This window comes from Bos grunniens, chromosome 7, assembly GCF_055505025.1.
Source record: "Bos grunniens cultivar Pamir isolate PY7600 chromosome 7, Bosgru_T2T1.0, whole genome shotgun sequence".
Lineage (NCBI taxonomy): Eukaryota > Metazoa > Chordata > Mammalia > Artiodactyla > Bovidae > Bos > Bos grunniens.
Window position 1 is genome coordinate 88,190,379 of NC_141171.1, and position 7,356 is coordinate 88,197,734.

Here is a 7,356-nt window from a genome sequence, read left to right on the forward strand (position 1 = left end):
TTTTAAAACAGTTTCCAAACCTCAGGAAACTGCTGGTTACTTCTAAAGAGTAAAACTCAAATGACTGGGGCCTACTTTTAACCATATAGCTCTATGCAACTTTTAATTTTTAAAAACTCTGTGCACATGTGCCTATTTTTGAAAATTGATTAATTAAAATTTTTAAACAATAAATCAAGTCTGAACATGAATTCCCAAAACTACATTAAGCACATGTGATTAGAAAATGCCAATATTTCTCAAAACTGTGATGTAGGCAATTAAGAAATGTCTTGAAAAGAAAAACGTTACCTGATAACTTCAACAAGTTAAAAATTTTGTAATGTATTGAAATATAAATATCATTAGACATGGGAAAAATGTCCTTAATCTCTATAAATAAATATAAATTATATAGTTACTGATACAGAACTGATTAGCAATGAATTGGCTCAAGTCCTCTCTTTTCTGTTAACTATACAAATATTTCTTAGCCCCAGTTCCAATCACAATTTTTTTTAAAGTATTTATTAACTTTGCTACAATATTGCTTCTGTTTTTTGTTTTGGTTTTTTTGGACATAAGGCATGTGGGATCCTAGCTTCTCAACCAGGAATGGAACCCACACCCTCTTCATTGGAAAGCAAAGTCTTAACCATTGGACCTCCAGAGAAGTCCCCCAATGACTACTTTTGAATAACCCCATTACCCAGTCAACACCTGTGATACACTTGCCTGATGTTATTGGTAGTATTGCTTTACAAAACATTTTATCATGACGCAGCTTAAAAGTCTCCATGAATATATTAATATCAGGTTGATTTTTTTAAATGCTTTTAAAAGGGACTTCCCTGGTGGTCCAGTGGCTAAGACTCTGCACTCATAATGCAGGGGGCCCCAGTTCGAGCCCTGGTCAGGGAAATAGATCCCACATGCTGCAACTAAAAAATCCTGTATGCTGCAATGAAGACTGAAGACCCCACATGCTGCAATTAAGACCTGGTGCAGCCAAATAACTAAATATTAAAAAAAATAAATAAATGCTTTTAAAAATGAACTCTGAAGTTCATAGGCAAAATAAGAAACAGAGAAAAAACTATGCCTGTAGCTTTTTCTTTGAAGTTGAATGCAGAATTATGGAAGTAAAGCATGCAAAGAATCACATCGATGTACAGTGTTTTGCTCTCTGCCCTTCTTTTCTGTCTTTTATGGACCTGAATGAAGAATCAAAATAGATCAAATCAAGGTTTTTACTGCTACTGAACACAGATAGATTCATTAATCTTATGTAAACCTACAGAGAAGTATATATCCTTCTTTATAGACTTAAATAGTGTAATGACTATGCTTTTATGTTTTAAGGTGTCATTTTAGACATTGCTTCCTCAAGTAAGTCCTTGCCTGACCACCCAATCTAAAGTGAGCTCCATTTCCTGGCATGATTTATAAATATCCAATAGCTCTCTGATATTTTCTTTTATCTACCTGTTTAATGATTATCTCACTCCTTTAAAATGTAGATTCCATAATCAAAACTAAAATCAATAGAACCAAGAACAGCGTCAAGCACGTGAGCTCTCAAGAAATATTTACTGGGGCTTCCCTGCTGGCTCAGTGGTAAAGAATCCACCTGCCACAGCAGGAGACATGGGTTCCACTCCTGATTTGGAAAGATCCCACAATGCAGTGGAGCAACTAAGCCCGTGTACCACAACTATTGAGCATGTGCTCTAGGGACTGGGAGCCGCAACTACTGAGCCCATGCACAACTACTGAAGCCCGTGTGCCTTAGAGCCCGTGCTCTGCGTCAAGCGAAGCCACCACAGTGGGAGGCCAGAACACCACTAGAAAGTGGCCCTCCCAAGTAGAGAAAGCCCACGCAGCTACAAAGCCCAATACAGCCAAAGATAAATAAATAGTTTTTAAAAAGAAATATTTACTGAAAGAATAAGCTCATATTTTTATTTAAAAAATTTCTATGAACTTAAGCATATATTGGATAACTTGCTCATCAGTTCTAATTAAATATTTAGAAGGCATTAAACTCTCTATTTCTAGAATTATATGAACACTCTCCAGCTAGTCTCTCCTCCCTTTATTTCTTATCTCAATGTAACGTATTCTCTTTTCACCAGTTTTTATTGAGATATAATTGACATAGAGCACTAGATAACTTAAAGGTGTGCAGCATAGTGACTTACATACATCAAGAAATTATTATCACAATGTTTAGTGAACATCCATAATCTCATATAGATATAGAATTAAAGAAATAAAATTTTTTTCCTTGTGATAACTAAGGATTTACTCTAACAACTTTCATATATAACATACAGAAGCATTAATTATATTCATCATGTTGTACATCACATCCCTTATTGACCTATGTATGTTATAACTGGGAGTTTGTACCTTTCAACTGCCTTCATCCAATTACCCCACCTCTGGTAACCACAAATTGATCTTTTTTTATGAGTTTACTTTCTTGTTTGTTTTGAAGTACAGTTATCCTACAACACTATGTTAGTTCCTGTTATACAACATAGTGATTCAATATTTCTATGCATTTCAAAGTGATTGTAAGTCTACTTATGACAACAATGTAACATTCTTAAATGTGGCAAACTACAGACATTTGGGAGAGGACTCTGCTTATTTCAATAATTGAACATAAACTAAATAGCTAAAATTTAAGAGACCTTAAAAAGGGATTTACTGAGAGGTACTATGTTTCCAGATGTACACCAAGTCATGGGTGACACCTATTTATTCCTTCCACCAACTTCAGAATCAGTGCCTTAGTTTGCTATTCTTCACTCTCTATACTCTTTCCTAGACAAACTCTACATATTTTATCACTTTAATTCAATCTCAAATTTGTACTGATGTCCTCCCAAATAGAATCTCACTCACATCTATCTTTACAGCTATTTAGCACTATAAACAACACTTATGAAATGACTCAGTCATTTTTCGTCCCCATACTACTTTCTTCTTCTAGCCACTAAGACCAACTCAATTCACTAAGACTTAAGACTTTGGGGTCAAAAAAATCTATATGTATATATAGATTTTTAATGTCTCAAACACATCTTCCAACTTCCATTCCTAATTTCATGTTCCATGACCTTCTCAGATTATTGTCACAGTCTCCGAGTGGTTTCTCCATATCCATACAAAGCCCACATGGACCCACTTGAATATTGATAACAGTGAGCCAGTCTTTAAATACTGCTTTCCGCATTTTGTTTATGTGATCAGTTTTGCCTCATGAACACCCCTCTCCATTTTTACTACAACCACCTTAGTCCAAAACCATCTTCATCTCTTAATTCAACTACTACCTCTGCTTCAAAGTGGTTTCCGGTACTCTTGCCTTCCTTCAATTCATATGGCTATCGGAATAATTTTTTTAGAACATAAACATGCCACCCAATTGCTTGAAATCATTCAGTGGCTTTTCACCATATGTAGATCAAAGACCAAAACCTTGGAGAGTCTGCACCATCTGGTTTGCCTCCCTCTCAAATTGCATTTTAGACCATCTCATCTTATTTTCTGTGTATTTCTGAACTCTGGTCACACTGATCTTGAAGTTCCTCAATCATGGCAGACTTTGTCCTGCCGATGTGTCCTGATGTGTATTGTCTCCTCTGACTATAAAATTCCTCCCATCCACTGCCTCCCATTTATTCGATCATCTTTTGGTTCAACTCAAACACTACCTCTTAAGGCAAGCTTTCCTAACACTGCCTTCTATCTCAGACTAGTTCCACTCACTCATGATGCCCTGTACTTTCCCTTTATAGAGCTAATCAAAGCCATAAATGAAGAGTCAATTGTATAATTAGTTATTTAAAATCTAGCTTCCCTGCGAAGTCACTTCAGTCGTGTCCGACTCTGTGGGACCCCATAGACGGCAGCCCACCAGGCTTCCCCATCCCTGGGATTCTCCAGGCAAGAACACTGGAGTGGGTTGCCATTTCCTTCTCCAATGCAGGAAAGTGAAAAGTGAAAGTGAAGTCGCTCAGTCGTGTCTGACTCTTCTCGACCACATGGACTGCAGCCCACCAGGGTCCTCCAGCCATGGGATTTTCCAGGCAAGAGTGCTGGAGTGGGGTGCCATTGCCCTTCTCCCTGCTAGAATACAATTTCATGAGGTTTGGCAATAGATTAGGTTCACCATTGTTCTACCTGTGCTTGGCACATAGCAGGTGCTCAATAAATATTTGTTGACTATTACAAAGAAGAAAATCAGAGTAACTGTCCATAATTTTCATCATCATGTCTATCTTTAATGACCTAGTTTCAAGAACATAAATAATCTGGCCTTATGCCACCTATCCACAAATATTAATCACTATTACCGAATATGAAGCTCTTCTCCCTTCTCACTCTCAAAAACATGCTCTGTTCATTCACGCATCCAGGTCATCATCAATCATTTTGTTTTTCTTGCCCAGAAAGCTCTGCCCTCTATCTGTCTTAATTCTACAACTCTTTCAATGCTCCAATTCAAAGTTGCAAATATTACTCTCTCTACTAATCCTTGCTTGGCTATTCACACTGATTTATCTTCACTGTATATTCCTATAATAGTGTTACTAGGACTCCACAATTCAATGTTATCTTAAACTATTCACTGTTTTAATGTTTATTAATCCAGTCTTCTCAACCAAATCTTGTGTTTCTTAAAGTTAACATAGCATCATTTCTTATATTTTTACTTTAGCATCATCTCTTTTACTTTTTATAAGTGCTCTTCCAAAGTTTTCCATTTCTACATCTCCCAAGCCTATACTCCCCAAAATATAAATAGCCCCTAACACTGTATACTCTTACAAGGTACTCAACCAATACTCCCTGGTTGATAGATTTTTCTATTGGTCTAGAAATTCTTAGGTAATTTCCTCATATTTAGCTCTGTCCTTGGGGTTTCACTGCTGGCTCAGTGGTAAAGAATCTACCTGCAATGCAGGAGACACAGTTTTGATCCCTGGGTCGGGAAGATTCCCTGGAAAAGGAAATGGTAACCCACTCCAGTATTCTTGCCCAGAAAATCCCCTGGACAGAGGAGCCTGGTGGGCTACAGTCCATGGGGTCACAAAAAGAGTCAGACATGACTTAGTGACTACAACAACAACAGCTCTATCTTTAATGCAGTAAATAGTATGGCCACTTACATAGTAGAAATTTCTTTCCTAGTTAAAAGCAAAAAGCATGACAATGTAGTCCAGATAAAATATATAATCAGTATTCTCTGCTTTGCTTTATGATAACATCTGTTGACAGATCTGATTTTACCAGAGTCAGTCATGATGTTCAAGGCAGATGACTTGAGAAGCCTATTACATCTCCTTTTTGCACCAACACAGAGTCTACTGTAGCTTCGAAAATCTCTGTTTATAGATGAAAATAGTATCTTAACAATCTCAAATAATTAATAGGGTTAATCAGTGCTTACTCCAACTCCCAAATCAAGAGCATTCTTTCTCAATGGTAAATAAACAGAAAGGGTTGCACTTCTTTGATGTCTCACTTTCCTATTGGCCTTATATATTTGCTTGTTGGTTATGCACTGGACAATCTACAGTTGGTTATTTTCTAAGAACTTTAGAGCCTCATTGGAAGGAACATGATAAGAGCTCAATAAATATCTCATTGATTTCAGTTTCCCATCTTACATTTGTTATTTTAAACCCATGTTGTGTAAACATGTAAAAAGACAAATTTTCAGTGTATACATCAAACCATAAATTCCAATGTCTGCTCAAAAATATAATCAATAGTTTAAATTCTCCATGTAATTCTTGAATTGCATGTTAGATACTTAGGTTAATTTTTAAGTCACAGGAGCACAGTTTAGTAACATAAACCTATCTTTATTCAGAATTTCCTAGTATTCCAAGGAAACTAATGGAGCTTTCAAAAATGGTCCTAACTTAGTCAAGAATGTTAGACCCCAGGAAGACTCTGACTGACATTTATTTCTTCCATCATTAGTTAAAATTAAAAACATTTCAAACCATTTGCAAGCAATGCTTCTATGAAATATATTTTTTAATTTGTTAAATAAAAATATTTAAATTACCTGCAGCATACTTTGGTTAGGACTAGTTGTTATTACGGAGAAGGCGATGGCACCCCACTCCAGTACTCTTGCCTGGAAAATCCCATAGATGGAGGAGCCTGGTAGGCTGCAGTCCATGGGGTCGCTAAGAGTCGGACACGACTGAGCGACTTCACTTTCACTTTTCACTTTCATGCATTGGAGAAGGAAATGGCAACCCACTCCAGTGTTTTTGCCTGGAGAATCCCAGGGACGGGGGAGCCTGGTGGGCTGCCGTCTATGGGGTCGCACAGAGTCGGACACAACTGAAGTGACTTAGCAGCAGTTGTTATTAATTCTGTGTTCCAGCATTCACTTCCTATGTGTACAGTTAACCTGACCCTATTCCATGAACTGCTGACTATTCTTGATATCAAGGATAGTATCTCATATATATATATATATATATATATACACACACACACACACACACACAATTCTCCTATAAATGGACTTTAAAATCTAGCCTAGAAGTTGCTTGCCATTATCATTCATTCCAAAATAAAACAATGGTCTTACTCTAAGAAGGGTGATCCCTTAACACAGCTTGGCAGCTTCAAAAGAATTTCAGTGTTGGGGGAACCAGTCTATGTATTTGAATCAATCTTTTAGGTCCATAGTGTAACAGGCACTCAGTCATGTCTGACTCTTTGCAATCCTATGGACTGTAGCCCACCAGGCCCTTCTGTCCATGGAATTCTCCAGGCAGGAATACTGGAGTGGGTAACCATTCCCTTCTCCAGGGGATCTTTCTGACCCAGGGAAGGTTCCTTACCATTGCAGGCAGATTCTTTACCATCTGAGCCACCAGGGAAGCCCTTAGATCCATAAGGCAATAGCTATCTCACAAAGATCTACCTCTTATTTAAATTCACTTGTCATTTTATCAACAAATAATCACTGCGCATCTATCTACTAGGTGTCCAACACTGTTCTAGGTGCAGGATATTCAGCAGAGTCAGACAGGTAAGATCCCTACTCTACAAACCTTATATTCTGAGTTTCTATGCAAGGGTGAAAAGGGGTGGGCATGATAGACAAACAATAATACTGGTTACAAGGAGGATAAAATAAGAAATTGCAATAAACATTTTTCAAGTTAGAGAACATACACAAAATGCACATCAGGAGCATTCTCTTACACAGTGGACTTACATATACTGCATTACTTAACTAGATAAATAGATAGGTAGATAAGCTATACAGATATAGATTCATATCTACATATTTAATCTGCATAGTCTAAGACCAAACACCTCATGGTTATT

General features: G+C 37.2%; 1 non-coding gene across 1 annotated transcript; it reads left to right on the plus strand.

Moving 5' to 3' along the window:
• Window positions 1-827: 827 nt before the first annotated feature.
• TRNAM-CAU (transfer RNA methionine (anticodon CAU)) lies at window positions 828-900 on the plus strand. The gene has a single exon. It is a non-coding gene; the product is annotated as a tRNA-Met (tRNA).
• The last annotated feature ends 6,456 nt before the right edge of the window (window positions 901-7,356 follow it).